Source organism: Doryrhamphus excisus, chromosome 6, assembly GCF_030265055.1.
Source record: "Doryrhamphus excisus isolate RoL2022-K1 chromosome 6, RoL_Dexc_1.0, whole genome shotgun sequence".
NCBI lineage: Eukaryota > Metazoa > Chordata > Actinopteri > Syngnathiformes > Syngnathidae > Doryrhamphus > Doryrhamphus excisus.
The window spans coordinates 2,042,697-2,061,294 of NC_080471.1; the positions used below are offsets into that span (position 1 = coordinate 2,042,697).

General features: G+C 40.7%; 1 protein-coding gene across 9 annotated transcripts in view; it reads right to left on the minus strand.

Moving 5' to 3' along the window:
• LOC131131175 (tumor protein p53-inducible protein 11-like) overlaps positions 1–18,598 on the minus strand; it is a 46,626-nt gene that overhangs the window by 26,509 nt on the left and 1,519 nt on the right. The window contains exons 1-4 of one of the 9 annotated variants that reach the window (XM_058075625.1): positions 6,418–8,108; positions 5,722–5,780; positions 2,583–2,655; positions 2,346–2,447 (exon numbers count right to left, since the gene is read on the minus strand). The gene's annotated coding sequence lies outside the window, so the exon portion shown is untranslated. The other 8 variants (XM_058075627.1, XM_058075626.1, XM_058075622.1 and 5 more) reach the window with 8 other exon arrangements.

Sequence of the window (18,598 nt, forward strand, 5' to 3'; positions counted from 1 at the left end):
TATCTTAATTTTTATTTTTCTACACAAAATAAGATGAAATATAAACAAAATCAACAAATCAAGAATAAAGAAAATCAATCAGTAATAAATACATAAATATAATAATAATAAAACAGCAAATAATAAAAACTTAAGAAAGCACATATAGTTGGTGGGTAGACAAATGATTTTTTTCAGATTAAAATGAACAAAGCATTATTAGAGCCCTGTAGACATGACAAAACACGACTATAGTCACATTTATACTCTTTTTATTTACAACATATTGCGCAACTGCAGGGTCTTGAGACACATGCTAACTCACAAACTAGAGAGCTAGCGACCTAAACGGTAGCCTTCAAGTTATTTCCTTTAAACTTAAATCGCCAAAAACTTACCACTTCCACACGGATAGGGAGGATAACTATTAACAGTTATTTAACCTTTAACATGAACATGAATCAAACGTAATAATTTTTTCTGGGTACATGATACCATACAGCATCCATATCAAACTTGCACGGGCCACACTAAAATTAAACTTTCATATCAAGGCGGGGGCCTAAACTAGCATCCTGCGGGCCACATTTGGCCCGCGGGCCACGTGTTTGAGACCCCTGGTATATAGGAAGATCCATGGGTTCTGCGCATGTTCTTATGGAAAGAAATCTTCAGCAGAGACTACTTGTAAACATGGTGACTCGGAATTGTGGGAGCGAGGACGAAACAAGCCGCCTCGTTAATGTGGTGGCCGACAGGAACATGATCTCTTTGGCGTCAATTTGATGTGAATGAAAAAAAAAAACACGCTAACCGGGGCAGAGGCTAACAGCGGTTCCACCGTCTTTCATACGAGAGATGAGAGCATTCAGTCAAAGCGATATAGGAGCCATCTTGTGCACAGCCAGCATCCAATGAGTGCATGACCTCTCGGTTAAACCTAATAGGTTACCGTTTCCGAAAGGTGACGCGTCATGGCAGCAAAACAACTGTGTATTAGAGGGTGTGTTTAAGTGTGTGTGTGTGTGTGTGTGTGTGTGCGCACGTTCACACAACACCACCACCCTAGACTCCTAGCATATATTTGCATACATTTGCATTTTATATATTCTTCATCCTTCAAATAGTGAGCTTTATTGCAAACTCAGTTGCTTAAAAAGAGACTCCCTTGGTGACAAAAACTTGTCATGAAAATGTGCATTGTTTAAAAAAAAAAAAAAAAAAAGCAAATATGAAAACAACGAATGCCTGCTAAAAGGTTGCATTTGTGCAAAGTGTATGCGTGTGACATTTGTACTGCACACGGCAAACACAGCATGAATGTATGCAGCACATGCTTTTTCACTGCATTCATAAACCCGAGCTACATTCATAACCAGAACAGGCTTAACGTGAGGGAAGTCAACAGTTGCTACATTATTTCCATGTTCTACAAATGGACACATGCATTACTCGACGCCATTATACGCTCTCTACGACCTTATCAATACTTAGCATCTCCGGTTTAGGTGTGATCTATATGTATACACGGATACGGAATCCCCTTTCTGAATGTTTCTGTGCTAACACCAGAGGAACTAGTTAAGTAAAGCCAACTCCAGAGGAGCCCAGATAGCTCAGTGATAAATGAGGCCATAAAGCAGCAACGGTTTTCAGCAAAAGGTTCCGTGAGGAACGTCGAGAACACAACATGAATATTTCATGAGCTATGCGGTTTTGGTCAATGCGGAAGTCTGAACATTTGGAATGAATACATGTAACATACAGTACGTATCCAAAAATCCCTGAGCCCTAAGCAGCTTTGCAATGTTCTTGCTTATTGTTCAAAAATGTAAATAAATAAGTTCAGAGATAAATAAGAAATTCTTCACAATAAAAAAAAAAAAGTCCATGCAGCCCACCACCACAGCTTCAGAAAATACGAGGGTCGCATGCATTCTTACAAAGAACACTAAACTCATCACACACCAACTTAACACTCAAGAGGTATAATTAAACCAGCTCAACCGAACCATTCATTTATTCATTTTCTACCACTTGTGCTGGAGCCTATCCCAGCTGTCTTCAGGCGAGAGGCGGGGTACACCCTGGACTGGTCGCCAGCCAATCACAGGGCACATATAGACAAACAACCATTCACACTCACATTCATACCTATGGACAATTTGGAGTGGCTAATTAACCTAGCATGTTTTTGGAATGTGTGAGGAAACCGGAGTACCCGAAAAAAAAAAAAACACGCATGCACGGGGAGAACATGCAAACTCCACACAGAGATGGGATTGAACTCGGGTCTCCTCGCTGTGTGAGGTCTGCGTGCCAACCACTCGACGGCCATTTTTTTCATAAAGCAAAGATGAACTTACTGATTGAAGATACTACGGCGTATGAAGTGGCAAAATGCGGCAGCTATCTCGTTCTGACAAATTTCCTGCGAGGTCCACAAAGTCCACAAATTTACCGCAAAGCTGCAAGAAGACACAAGAGAGTTAAAACGGACATGTTGTCCAACGTAGCAAAAAGACCTGGAGGGATTAGAATGAAGGCCAAATGAGATTTGCAGACAGCTGGACCTGCCTGAGGAGGAATTTTGCCAAACGTACACAGAATATTGTCCACCGCATGGGGTTTGCCACCTCTCCAAATTGGAATGCTCTTTGGTCTTTCCCTGGCAGCCTAAAACAAGTGCAATAAAAGTGACAACGTCAGAGCAAGGAACATATGGCATGCACTTTGCTAATCTCGGCCCTGGGAAATAAACATTCACATCTGCTTGAGGGTCAATATTAAAGCCGCAGTTACACTTTCAACGCAGTCAGTAGGGAAACAAAGAAACCCAAGAGCCCTTAAAGAACCTGATGGATTTCTCCCAACAGAAGCAAGCATAGAAATATAGCCTGCTTCTGTACGGCTGTGATAAATTACATCTGCCATAATGCGGCCTGTGTAGGAATGCATTTTCTCATGAAACATTAATGTAGAGCTAAAATACATTCTAAAGCAGGAGCGTTGTCTCACTCCGTTCATTCACAGAGTCAACCCTCTTGTCATGCAGCCTGTTTGGTTGAGAGAGAAAGATGAGGAAAACAAAAGAGGCATGCAGACATCAATATATAAAGGCCGGTAAAATGATTTATTTATCGTGTATTGATTATCATGAGCGGCCTACTAATGTCCACCCAATGGCATAAAGACATGGTGCACACCGTTTGAGTGGACATTGTAAATAAAGAAATTGACATGTTGGAAGCCACCTCTCCTTTCTTTTTGTCCAAGTAGCTTTAAAATAGTGCTGGAGGTCGGATACTATTTGTACTCTTAACATGAAGCAGCACCAGTTTTTCTAGAAGAAAGATACACTGATGCCTTGGTTAACGTCGTTCATCTTTTCTACTCAAACCAAAACGGATTCTAACCAAAGCAAATTTTCCCATAGGAAAATAATGTAAATCCAAGGAATCTGTTCCAGACAGTGCAAAAATGTTAAACAAAACATTTTGGATGTTAACTGAACAACGCACTAATTAATTAACTTTGTTAGTTGGGTTATCCCCCCCCCCCAAAAAAAAACTTTTTTTTTTTTTGCTTCTTAATGCATACACACAGGAAGGCAATTGTGTTTTTTTCACCCCAAAAATATATATATATATATTTAAAAATATATATATATTTTTTTTTTTTACAAAATATATTTTTTTTTACCAAAAGTTATTTTTTTTCCCCAAAAAATAAATAGATTGATGAAACACCTCAAGGGTGCGGCTTGGACACATCCTCAGTGAAAGACCTAGGGTCATTGGGTGTTTCGGGTCTTTGATCTTCAGACACCCTCACCTAGGCGACCCAACCTTCTTTTACCCAAAAAAAATAAATATATATATTTTTTTGCCAAAAAATAAATAAATATATATATATTTTATTTTTGCCCCCCCCCAAAAAAAAAAATATATATATATATATATATATATATTTTATATATATAAATATATATATATATATATATATATATATATATATATATATATATATATATTTTTTTTTTTTTTTTTGGGGGGGGGGGGCAAAAATAAAATATATATATATTTATTTATTTTTTGGCAAAAAAAAAAATATATTTATTTTTTAGTTTTACAGTTTTACAGCATGCTGTGTCATAATAATATCAACTGAATTGGCAAGCCACGCTAAAAGAGGTCACCATCTGCTTTGGCCACCAATGTAAGAGTACTCAAAGGGCCCGAGGGACGACTTAAAGCCGTACTATGTTCCGCCTGCCTCAGTGCCTTCTGACACATAACCCGACATCTACATATGTTAGTGCTAGCTCTTTGCTCATTATTTAGGCCTCAGTGACTTCCTCTTGGGATGCCCATGCTAAATAAAAAGCTTAGTGTAAATATGCTCGGACTAACATCCCATTTGCCATAAATCTCTAATCGTTTATAAATATTTGATAATATGGCTAACATCTACAATCTAAAAGCCCAAATTTCAACACTGATCTTTAATCCTTAGGCTTCACTGATAATGATAATTCAATTCCACCCTCCAAAAACATGCTAGGTTAATTGGCCACTCCAAATTGTCCATAGGTATGAATGTGAGTGTGAATGGTTGTTTGTCTATATGTGCCCTGTGATTGGCTGGCCACAAGTCCTGGGTGTACCCTGCCTCTCGAACGAAGACAACTGGGATAGGCTCCAGCACTTTATCACACTTGTTACGGAAGTGTACATTTCCAGAAGTGCTGTCGTTGGTGTGACACCTCTCAGCTAAAGCAGCATAAACAATCACTTCTGTATATTTTCCATTACAATAGTAACCATGCCAAAACATTGTGTTGCTGCTGGATGTTCATAGTTTCTCAGTGATACTGAAAAAGAATGTTATGCCGCCGGTACACAATAAACAACAAATAAAGACCACTGTGTCAAAGTTGGCATAGTAGATTAAGTCAGATTTTGTTTACGTAATGTCTTCTGAACACAATTCCATGATCATGACAAGCAAACTTGACGCTCCTTGAGGACCTCATCGTGGAACCCGAGTCCATTACCAACATTGGAGATGCCCCCCCCCAGAGACTGAATGACTGACAGGAGGGTTCACTTGGAACCAATGCGCTGAGTTGCCGGGACAGATGCACAGAGTGAACCCTCATGTCATCCAGCCCGTTTGGTAGAGAGGAGCAAAACAAAACAGTATATGGGGGTATACAGCCAAGAGAGTTTAGTGTCTTAGCGAGCCGTGTTGACTGGAACGGCTTTTAAATAAGCTGTTACCATGGTAACTTGGGCTAACTTTGCTATGTTACACCGACAAAGCTGCAGAGGGATAACCGTTTTCATTTATCCAACACCCCCGGCCAATTAGGTTCCCCTGCCCGCCCACGGCGCACGGATAATTTGTTGATTCCCAATTGACAGCCGCCATGGGACTCGAGCTCCACTCATTCATTCCACTTGTCTCATCCAAAAGGCCAAACACACGGCTCCTCCCGCATGTTATTGTCATCTTGACTTTAGGTTTTGTTGTGTGTTGAAATGTCTCCAGCGTCACACGGCACAGCCGTCAATAAACACGAGTGCACTGAGAGAGAATGATCTGTTGTTCAGGTCTGGGCTTCCTTTCTTTGGTCGGATGGCTTCTGGATTGCACACAGTCAAGCCACAGCATGACGGGGGTGTTGTTAGAAGGTGCTGCAGCATTACTTAACAGCTCGGAGGACAAGTCATGACACACCTGAAGTGCATGGCCGCATTATGCACATCTCCTGCTGATGCTTCACTGCACCTCCATAGCTGTGCAAGAAAGAACACCAAGAAAACTCTTTACGCTCAAATCTACCAACTCCCTCAAATCCACCAAGTTCCGTCAACATTCTTAACTCATTCTACGTGGAGTTTTCAGTGATATTGCTATGAAGTGGCTGCCATCAAGCAGGAACAATTTGAAGTTAGGTCATGAAAACAATATATTACATATTACAAGCTGAGGTTTTCATTCATTTCAACAGCAGCGGGGCGGGGTGTCACAGTGTTGCCGTTACTTTTCTTTTTTTTAACGTCACAGCCATCAAGCTCACAAGAAACAACCATTAAAAGTCATACTTTGTCGACGTTATTCGCATTTGACAGATTTTACGAGTGAAACTGGTTAATTCAATTTCAACAAGGCTGAACTTCATTCGCCTCCAAAAGTAGCACAATGTTAAATATGAACCATAACCCAACATTAAACAACCCTTAATCAATATACCAGTATATTTTTTACACAAATTAGCCAACGGAGGAATCTCACAAGCTAAAGTGAATTGACCTCGCTTTAGCTAGCACTGACTGTGCGGCATTCACGGACACAAAAACACCGCACAAAATCACCGTTCGCGAAGTACACACACGCTGAAGGAGGAAACTATTAAGAAAAAAAAGTACCTACAGCTGCGAAGCAGCGGAGAAGCTTGAGTTTCGTCTCGGGAAAAGGGTGGCAGACGTTAGAACAGGGAGTGAGCCCAGCAGACTGTGAGCAGACACATCGCCGCCGCGCTCCGAGCTTTCACTCAACGCCGCACAGCCGCCGCCACCAGCACAGCCACTATAGCCCTCGCTTACCGTAAGCACAACAGCTCTTTTAAAGGAGCACTACAGATTTCAAACTACCGTACTGTATAAAATAGTAACCCACGTAGAAATTTCTTCAATAAAGTCATATTATGCAAAGGAATTTTTAATTTTTATTTTAGATAATAATAAACACCATCCATTTTGACAGCCTATGTCGTTTTGAAAGGATGATACTGCATTTTTGAGCAATGAAAAATGATTTTTACTAAAGCGTTTGTCACCGTGTGACACAGACATCAACAAGATACAAGTCAATGAACACAGAGACAGCCGCCAGCGCTTTGTGTCACTACGGAACAGATGGACGTCCTTCTGTTCTTTCCTCATTGCAGTAATTTTGCCTTTCATCGTCTGGATAACAGCATCACAGACACTCAGGTACTGGAGGTGTGAATAAAACAAGTTGGAGACAGAAGTGTCAGAGGAAGAGGCTCCGTCGGCGGAGGCGGGATGACTGAAAAAAGGTGTAGGTGGCAAAAGGTGCATACAGGTTGGCCGAGGGAATAAAAAGCAGGCATTAAATAAACCTCAACAAGTTAAAATACAGGAAACAGAAGGTTTGACAAGCCCGAAGACGCTGCCGTGATATGCAGTATTCTTAACTGGTCACTAGGTGTCAGTAATGTTGAGACACACAAGCACCAGACTTGATCGCCGGAGCCATTTCACAACCTAGCGACTAGCGTTGCAGCCGTAACCCGCATCGATATAAAAGTCAACTCTGAACCCCTGAAGCCACTTCCTGTTTGTCTCTCACCGGAAGACGTTAACAGCAACATATATGATTATGAGTCTTATTTCTGTCCTAACTGGATTATTTTCTATTTTTATGGATACTAATTTACCAGCTGCGACAGCCATGTCTCCTAAATCAATAAGCCCGGCAGAAAAAGAAGCACGGCCACGTTCAAACAGGCAAAGGACGCCACGAAGGAAAGAACTGATGCCTCCCAAAGTAAGGGGCTTCATCCGCCCTGCATGGGAGACGTGTGAGATGTTGTCTTCACCCACTCTCCAACTTGTCAAATAGACAGCTCCCCTCTTCCACCCCCAGCTTTGAAGAAGTTCAGCTTCACACAACACAATCTCTTGCTTCTTCATAATGGAATGATAAATAATTGAATAATAATAATAATGAATAATTGCTTCAAGTCCTGGCCAAAGGATTCCTCATTCATAAGTGGAATATTTTTGTAGTTAGCGCTTAGAATACGTGTTTAAAACCTCCAAATATGCTTTTTCATGAAATAACACCCCTATTGTCACGTTTACACACTAATTATCTGACATAATAATTTACAGTTAAGCTTATCCTCATCAGAGTCACGGGGGTATGATGGAGCCTATCCCAGCCGACTCCAGGCGAGAGGTGGGGTACACTCTGGACTGGCAGGGCGCACAAAAAAAAAAACAACAAACAATTATGGAAAATTTGGAGTCACCAAGGAAGCTAACGTGTATGTTTTTGGAATGTGAGAGGAACGCGGAGTACTAGTTAGTTAGCTAGTTACTTCTCAAAAAAGTTACTCCACTACAAAAGTAACTAGTTACCAATAAAAGTAACTATCCCCCCCCCCCCCCAAAAAAAAGACGTGGTCAAAGTTATTTTTCGGGGACATAAAGTACATTTTACCTTTGACATCAACGAGGTTAAAGTAGTGTCTGTACTTCCATTTGGCAAACGTTGTTTGGACTTGCTCTAAACACCCGCCCACCCAAGTTCTATGATTGGCCGAAAACGCAATCTTACTAGACCTTAGCCAATCCTCATTGCTTATGTGCTCTAAACACCCGCCCACTCAAGTTCTACGATTGGCTGAAAACGCAATCATACTGCTTATATGCTCTAAACACCCGCCCATCTAAGTTCTCTGATTGGCCGAAGACACAAATTTACGAAATCTTAGCCAATCCCCATTGTGTATGTGGTCTAAACACCCGCCCACTTAAGTTCTCTGATTGGCTGAAGACGCAATTTTACGAAAACCTGAGCCAATCCTCATTGTTTATGTGGTTATCTCACCACCTCCCTTCTCACTTTGCAACACTCTCACTGCGCTGCTGATTAGTTATGAAAGTGATATATTTTTAGGCGATTTCAGTAACGTGCAGTAACGGGGGTGTAAAAAAAATGGTAACGGCGTTATGCTGACAGTAAAAGTAATTAGTTAGATTACCTGTTACTGAAAAAAGTAAAATAACGGCGTTATTTTAAAATTCCCATCACTGGTAGTAGTTCATGTCTAGGGGGCGCCAATAATGTTAAAAACTACATTTAGAAGGTCCTAAACAGGTTTTCTAACTATGAAAATATTACATTTATACATAAGGACTCCTACTTTGCAGAAATTCACTTAGCATGTCCGGGTGTGGGACCAGTTAACCTTCATAAATGGAGGATTATGGTACATTGAAACCACAGTCTCATCATCAGCTTGACATATAATAATATATATTCACACAACACTACCGCCAGCACACACAATGCAAGATCTGGACTGTACCACACTTCCAAGGACTGATTTCTTTCTGTATTTAGATTTTTCTTTGGCTTTTTGGCAGGATGTTTAACAATCCCAACCATTTTTCAAAAGTAGACGTTTTTCACTGCACACAGAATATTGTTCTGTGGCTACATAAACACGGAACCTAGCAGTAACTGTTACATTTGTTCACTTCCTGCTTTTCTAATATAATTTATTTTTTAATAAAATAAAATAAAATAAAATAAAATAAAATAAAATTAAATAAAATATATTTATATAAAATTTTATTTAAATTAAATTACATTTCATACATAAAATATATTTATATAAAATGCAAAAAAAAAAACATTAGGCTCCTGTCTTTCATCAGAAAAAGACCTTTAATTTCCCCCTTTAATCAGCAGTAGAACATCCTGTAGGTAGGCAAGTTTCAGGAAAATATCAGCTCCTGACTAGAAAAAGGTACCTTGTGATCAGTGACTTCTTCATTTATTCTGGTTAACTGGTCCCACATCCTAACGTGCTAAGTGAATTTCTGCAAAGTAGGAGTCCTTATGTATAAATGGAATATTTTCATACTATGAGCATAGAAAACCTGTTTAGGACCCTCTAAATGTAGTTTTTAGCATTATTGCCGCCCCCTAGACATGAACTACTACCATTGATGGGAATTTTAAAATAACGCCGTTATTTTACTTTTTTCAGTAACGGGTAATCTAACTAATTACTTTTACTGTCAGCATAACGCCGTTACCATTTTCGACACCCCGTTACTGAAGCCGCCTAAAAATATATCACCGACTTCATAACTAATCTGCAGCGCAGTGAGAGTGACAAGGAAGGGGGATAACCACATAAGCAATGATGATTGGCTAAGATTTTAGTAAGATTGCGTCTTCGGCCAATCAGAGAAGTTGAGTGGGCGGGTGTTTAGAGCACATAAGCAATGGGGATTGGCTAAGGTTTCGTAAAATTGCGTCTTCGCCCAATCAGGGAACTTAAGTGGGCGGGTGTTTTAGAGCACATAAGCAATGGGGATTGGCTAACGTTTTAGTAAGATTGCGTCTTCAGCCAATCAGAGAACTTGAGTGGGCGGGTGTTTAGAGCACATCGACAATGAGGATTGGCTAAGGTTTCGTAAAATTGCGTCTTCGGCCAATCAGGGAACTTGGGTGGGCGGGTGTCCACTGTTGGGGCGTCTAAACAGCGTTTGCCAAATGGAAGTACAGACACTACTTTTACTGGTAACTAGTTGCTTTTGTAGTGGATTAACTCAGTTAGTAACTCAGTTACTTATTTTGAGAAGTAACTAGTAACTATAACTAATGACTTTTTTAAAGTAAGAAAACGGATGGATGGACTAGAAAAAAAAAGAGAAAACCGTCTTTTTGTGACCGCTCAAATATGTAAACTATACCAACATAAACAATACAAAAAGGCTTGTTTTACCTCCAAATAGCATATAATTTTCAAATATACCACCATGAAGTATTTACAATTGTAAACACTGTATCTGTAATGGCGTTGTAACGTTTGATAGTACTTCTTAGCTAACCAGTGTGAGAATGGATAATGGCTGTTTTGGGTGCCTTCAAAAGTGCAGTAAAAATGGAATCCATGATTATTATTATTATTGTAAGCCGTATTAAATAATGTGATACCAGTGAGACGTGGTCAGGCTTGTGAAGAAGCATACGGGGGCTCCTCACGCCTGCGTTACAGAAAGAGGAAATGTTATTATGCCGCAAAGAAGGCACGCCATTGTTTTCATAACATGAGCTGCTTATAGAAGCAAACTATTTATCCCATGCGGGAACCAAATGTGCCAAATCCTCGGAGGATTCCCTCACATTCAAAGGATGTGTAATTGTTTTTCAGTTTTTCATATTATTATACGATCTGCAGGCTCTTTGTCACTGTGATGATGTCATATTCTCCTGTCTTATCTTGCATCCTTTCAAGGTGTTTCGCCATTCGCTATTGTTTGAGGGTTATTGTTGTACGAGTGGCTTCTCTAATTCCCTAATGAGCTTTGGGTCGTGACCGGAAGAAAGAGAAGGTAGACGCAAGCGGTTGAAATGAGTTTCCTCCGTGGGGGGTGAGGAGCTCAGACGTATCTGGGCATCGTGGGGGTTCAAATGTACATTTTTCTCAGCTAGAGCATTACTTTAGATAGATAGATGGATGAATGGATCATTAGATAGATAGATGGATGGATAATCGATGGATAGATGGATAGATGGATGGATGGATGGATGGATGGATGGATGGATGGATGGATAGATGGATGGATAGATGGATAGATAGATAGATGGATCGATGGATAATTGGATAGATAGATGGATGGATAATTGGATGGATAAATTGATGGATGGATAATCGATGGATGGATGGATAATTGGATAGATAGATGGATGGATAATTGGATGGATAAATTGATGGATGGATAATCGATGGATGGATGGATGGATAATTGGATGGATGGATAATTAGATGGATAGATGGATGATTAGATAGATAGCTAGATGGATGGATAATCGATGGATGGATAATTGGATAGATAGATGGATAATCGATGGATGGATGGATGGATGGATAATTGGATGGATGGATAATTAGATGGATAGATGGATGATTAGATGGATGATTGGATAGATAGCTAGATGGATGGATAATTAGATGGATGGATAATCGATGGATGGATGGATGAATGGATGGATAATTGGATGGATGGATAATTGGATAGATAGATGGATAATCGATGGATGGATGGATGGATAATTGGATGGATAGATAATTAGATGGATAGATGGATGATTAGATGGATGATTAGATAGCTAGATGGATAATTAGATAGATGGATGGATAATCGATGGATGGATGGATAGATCGATGGATTGATGGATGGATAATTGGATGGATGGAAAATTGGATGGATAGACGGATGGATAGATGGATGATTAGATAGATAGCTAGATGGATGGATAATTAGATGGATGGATAATCGATGGATGGATGGATGATGGATAGATCGATAGATCGATGGATGGATGGATGGATAGATCGATGATTGATGGATGGATAATTGGATGGATGGATAATTGGATAGATAGATGGATGGATGGATAGATGGATGGGTAATCGATGGATGGATGGATGGATAATTGGGTGGATGGATAATTGGATAGATAGATGGATAATTGGATGGATAAATTGATGGATGGATAATCGATGGATGGATAATCGATGGATGGATGGATGGATAATTGGATGAATGGATAATTAGATGGATAGATGGATGATTAGATAGATAGCTAGATGGATGGATAATCGATGGATGGATGGATAATTGGATAGATAGATGGATAATCGATGGATGGATGGATGGATGGATAATTGGATGGATGGATAATTAGATGGATAGATGGATGATTAGATGGATGATTGGATAGATAGCTAGATGGATGGATAGTTAGATGGATGGATAATCGATGGATGGATGGATGGATAATTGGATAGATAGATGGATGGATGGATAATCGATGGATCGATGGATGAATGGATGGATAATTGGATGGATGGATAATTGGATGGATGGATAATTGGATGGATGGATAATTGGATGGATGGATAATTGGATAGATAGATGGATAATCGATGGATGGATGGATGGATAATTGGATGGATAGATAATTAGATGGATAGATGGATGATTAGATGGATGATTAGATAGATAGCTAGATGGATAATTAGATAGATGGATGGATAATCGATGGATGGATGGATAGATCGATGGATTGATGGATGGATAATTGGATGGATGGAAAATTGGATAGATAGACGGATGGATAGATGGATGATTAGATAGATAGCTAGATGGATGGATAATTAGATGGATGGATAATCGATGGATGGATGGATGATGGATAGATCGATGGATGGATAGATCGATGATTGATGGATGGATAATTGGATGGATGGATGGATAGATGGATGGGTAATCGGTGGATGGATGGATAATTGGGTGGATGGATGGATAATTGGATAGATAGATGGTTCAATGGATGGATGGATAATTAGTTAAAGCATAGCCTGTAATCTCCACTAGAAGTCCCCAATGAGGTTAAGGATGTGAAGGATATCTAAAAAAAAAATCCCCATTAGAAGACAAGAAAGCAACAGGCTTGCAACAAGGATGGGGAGTTCATGGGGATGGTCTCCTAGCTGTGAGGTCTGTGCGCTAACCACTCGACCTGCCGAAAGCAACAGCACACTTAAGAAAAAGAATATCATAGCAACAGTAAAATATGGTGGTGGTAGTGTAATGGTTAGAGGCTATTTTGCTAAGAAACTGAAGTCAGGAAAGGGGGGCACTACACTACACTATTTCACACCACTGCATGTCTACTTTGTGTCTTTCCTACCAAAGGTAAGAATAATCATGTCGGTGGATTTGGTGGTGGTGGTGAAGGCAGCATCCATGTGCACCCCCTGCACCCCAAACATCAGCACTGCAATTAGTTTGCCTACCAGCCAGCCTTCATCCGTCCAAAGGTAGACCCAGGAGGAAGGTGATTACATAGCAGCAATCTGATTGCTTTGGGCACAACTGATGGAATGTATTTTCTCATTTGGTGCTGATGTATCAGCAGGGGGTCCCGGGCTCTCCTCCATGGCTCCTTATGCTAGAGAGCGGAGATAAGGAGATAAACATCATGAAGCAGAATGAATTGGAGTGAGGCAAGACTTGGAAGAATGACTGCAAAGAGTGATGCGTTCTTACAAATGCGCTTGCTGCATTATGGATGTGTTTTACTCCCATAATGCACCACAAAGGCTGGTGTGTTATTTAGCGAGCTACTCTCAGCTGCTCTCTTGTCCGAATTGTTACTTTGAGCACACAGTTTCTGCATTATTGTGTACAGTAAGGCCTTGTTTATTGTGGTTAATTGGCTACAGAAATGACTGAGATTTTAGTTCCATAGGATTTCTGTTTAAAATTGAAATAGTTTTAAATAAAAATAAAAATAAAAAACATCAAAAATGAAAATTAACCAAAAAATATATATATATTTAGGGAATAATCTGTAATGCAAGGAGTAGAAAAAAAAGTTGCAATTTTATGAGAATAACCTAACAATATTATGAGAAAAATAATTAATTCATTCATTTTCTACCGCTTTTTCCTCACAAGGGTCGCGAGGGTGCTGGAGTCTATCCCAGCTGTCTTCTACACCCTGGACTGGTGGCCAGCCAATCACAGAGCACATATAGACAAACAACCATTCACACTCACATTCATACCTATGGACAATTTGGAGTGGCTAATTAACCTAGCATGTTTTTGGAATGTGGGAGGAAACCGGAGTACCCGGAGAGAACCCACGCATGCACGGGGAGAACATGCAAACTCCACACAGAGAGATGGCCGAGGGTGGAATTGAACCCTCGGAGAAAATCCACCCATGCATTCTTACAAAGAACACTAAACTCATCACACACCAACTTAACACTCAATAGGTATAATTAAACCAGCTCAACCGAATCATTAATTTATTCATTTTCTACCGCTTATCCTCACGAGGGTCGCGGGGGGTGCTGGAGCCTATCCCAGCTGTTTTTGGGCGAGATTCGGGGTACACCCTGGACTGGTGGCCGGCCAATCACAGGGCACATATAGACAAACAACCATTCACACTCACATTCATACCTATGGACAATTTGGAGTGGCTAATTAACCTAGCATGTTTTTTGGAATGTGGGAGGAAACCGGAGTACCCGGAAAAAAACCCACGCATGCACGGGGAGAACATGCAAACTCCATACAGAGATAACCGAGGGTGGAATTGAACCCTTGTCTCCTAGCTGTGAGGTCTGCGCGCTAACCACTATTTGAGTAAAATCCGACGATGCCGAGGACACCATGAAGCAATAGGAGGTACAGCTATACTGCACAGGGGGAGCACATTGAGGACTCGCAGTGCAACATATGCTGGGAAAGGAGAGCACCCAAAACGCTTGACTCATCTTCTCAGAGTGAGGCACAGAAAACCGAGCGTGTCCTTGAGAAAGACGCCCCCTCAGTTAAGATGTTCTGTGAAGACGAGTCTTTGTCTGACGGTGTGGAACATGTCAAATGTCGCAAGACATTCCGACAGTGTGCCATGTGGTAGAAAACGAGGACAAACGCACACGAAAGCAGCGTGTTTGCCTTGTCGGAAGGCAAACACTTTGATCGGTGATGAACGAGTGGGGGCGGGAGGCTGCATGGTGACAGAGGGGTTAGCGTGCGGGCCACGCAGACAAGAGACCTGGTTATGATTCCCTGCTCGGGCATCTCTGTGTGCATGCGTGGGTTTGCATGCGTGGATTACTGTGGTTTGGTAATGGTAATGGTAATGGTAATGGTAATGGTAATGGTTTTATTTCATGTGAACATGCATCAGATTCCAATTGAGTGCATCCCATAATCAGTTCCCAGTTCCACATGACCGAAAGGAGTAGGAAGAAGCAAAGCTTATTAAATCCTACCCCTCCATCTGGTACTTTTACAATCAGTAACTGTTTGTAATTTGTTCACTTCCTGCTTTCCTAATATAATTTAATTTTATTTGTTTATTTTTATTTTTTTTTATTTTATTTAATAATTTTTTTTGTCACATACAGAAGTACGAGGTGATATCATTTTCCTCTCACATTCCAATTTTTTTTCATTTTATGAAAATTTTGGTAAAAGTCAGTGTTAAAAAGGTTGCAAGTCAATTTCTAGAGCTTTGGGACTCCAGCAAACCACAGTGAGATCCATTGACCAGGAGTGGCCCGACCCACCAAAATGACCCCAAGTCAATTTATCTAATGGTGACAATGAAGTCAGTTTTCTCAGAGATTTTTCCAGAATGATGCAAACGGAGCAAAAGCAATCCGTGTCTCGACATTCCTAGCCTTTCACTAGCCACCGAAAGGAACGTTTAAGGTGCCATATTTGGAAGAGAAGTGACTTGAAAGGCAGGTGGCAATAGCCGCAGCTAGCAAGTGACACTTTGGTGGCATCCAAAAGACACAATAGGTATAGAAAGTCAGTAGCGTAATAAAAAGTGAATATATATATATTAAAAAAAACAAACAAAAAATCTCACTTCAAAACTTAGCTTTCCTTCCACCCATCAACAAACAGTCAACATTATTAAATTACACAGGAAGTGACACTGAGGGATGTTGTGAATGCTCCATATTCTTTTTGACTGACATTACTCAGGTTGTGTACACAACTATTCGCCATATTGAATTATATCAATTATTTTGATTTTTTTTAATTTTATTTAATAAAATTTTTTTGTCACATACCAAAGTACGAGGTGATATGCCATAATGGGTACCATATTTCATTTTCCTCCCACATTCCAATTTTTTTTTTATTTTATGAAAATTGTGGTAAAAGTCAGTGTTAAAAAGGTTGCAAGTCAATTTCTAAAGCTTTGGGACTCCAGCAAACCACAGTGAGATCCATTGACCAGGAGTGTCCGACCCACCAAAATGACCCCAAGTCATGCTATAGTCAAAACGGTGGAATTGTTCTGCACGCTTCCACACCTTGCTTCTCACCGCGGTGCTAACGTGGTGCATAACACCCTGGTCCGCTTGTATTTGATTACTAGGTAAATAAATCCCGTCTATCAGCTTTAATGCATCCGCGTGGGAACTGGAGGCGGCACCATCTAACAGGTCACGCCAACACTATTAGCGGCGGCTCAAGCGTATTAATAACAGGTAGCCACAATAAATGGATGCACGGGAAACGCTGGTTTGAGAATTGGTGAAGACGACGACAGCATCAGAGAAGATTTGGAAAGAGAACTGAATCCAAAATAAGCGTATTTGTCCGAGGATTAAAGGAACAACCATGCCAATCAAAAATAAGACTCCGTCTCACGTGTCCATTGGCTGTGCCAAGGTTGGCAGGTGACTCGGGCTCACCTGAGCACACTGGCTGTTGCCATGCCAACACAAGACATGGCCACAAGGCAAGACGACCCCATGCGGGGGGTGGTACCCACGCTAGGGATGGAAATCTCTTTGTGATGGATGATTCCATACGCAGAGATACACTTGGCTTAAGATGCCAATCCCGAAACCCTATGACATAAAAACATTCGCCACTTCCTGTTTGCTGATGTAGACGTTTGTATAGAAGCGTCTGGGCATGCTCAGAACACCTCACCAGGGAAGCGTCTGGACTCGATGCCTGAGCCACCTCAACTGGCTCTGACTCTACTGAGCCCTTTCAACAGATCTCTTAGGGCAGGGGTCTCAAACAGGCGGCTCGCGGGCCTAATGTGGCCCGCAGGACACTACTTTGAGGCCCCCGCCTTGATATGAAAGTTTAATGTTAGTGCGGCCCGCGCAAGTTTGATATGGATGCTGTATGGTATCATGTACCCAGAAAAAATTATTACGTTTGATTCATGTTCATGTTAAAGGTTAAATAACTGTTAATAGTTATCCTCCCTATCCGTGTGGAAGTGGTAAGTTTTTGGCTATTTAAGTTGAAAGGAAACAACTCGAAGGCTACCGTTTGGGTCGCTAGCTCTCTAGTTTGCGAGTTAGCATGTGTCTCAAGACCCTGCAGTTGCGCAATATGTTGTAAATAAAAAGAGTATAAATGTGACTATAGTCGTGTTTTGTTTACTGATTGATTGATTTTCTTTATTCTTGATTTGTTTATTTATTTTTCATCTTATTTTGTGTAGAAAAATAAAAATTAAGATATTTGAGAACAGTGGAATGTTTTATCAGAGCTTTTCTTGTAGAATTCTTTTTTTGTTTTTAATGAATGCGTTTTTTTGTTTTTTTTGTAAAACCTGATGCGGCCCAGTCTCACCCAGACCCGAGCTCCAGTGGCCCCCAAGTAAATTGAGTTTGAGACCCCTGTCTCAGGGTGAGTCCAGTCACCCTAAGACCCAAAGCTCATGACCATAGGTAAGGGTGGGAACATAGATCCTCGGGTACCATGAGGGTACGATACAGCGTCAATCCGCCTGTCCGTCTCACACCCCTAATTACCCTTGGATTTGGAGGTGCAGAGGCTTCACACTCAGATGCAAACCGCCCCAGTAAACACTGAAGGTCACAGCCCCATGAGACCATCAGGACCACATCTTCTGCAAATACCAGAGACCAGATCCATAGAACCCCCTTGACTCGGCTAGAACTTTTGTCCAAGAAAATTATGACCTTGATAAAGTTTTATACAAAATCCTATCCACTATTTGGCTACAGCAAAATTGAAACCCGACTCTAAACCCTGACACTGTCAGGGTCACTTACCCGCCGGGCCCTGACTCAGCTCCCTAACACACGTCTTATTTCCTCTGATTCTGTCTACTAGGTTTAGAAATAAGCATGTAAAGGTGACTATAGGGGTGTTATTTTATGTCTATAGAACTCTAATGTTAAAAGCGGATACAAAATTTCCTAAACAGGTTTTCTGTAGTCTGAAACCCAGTGACTATG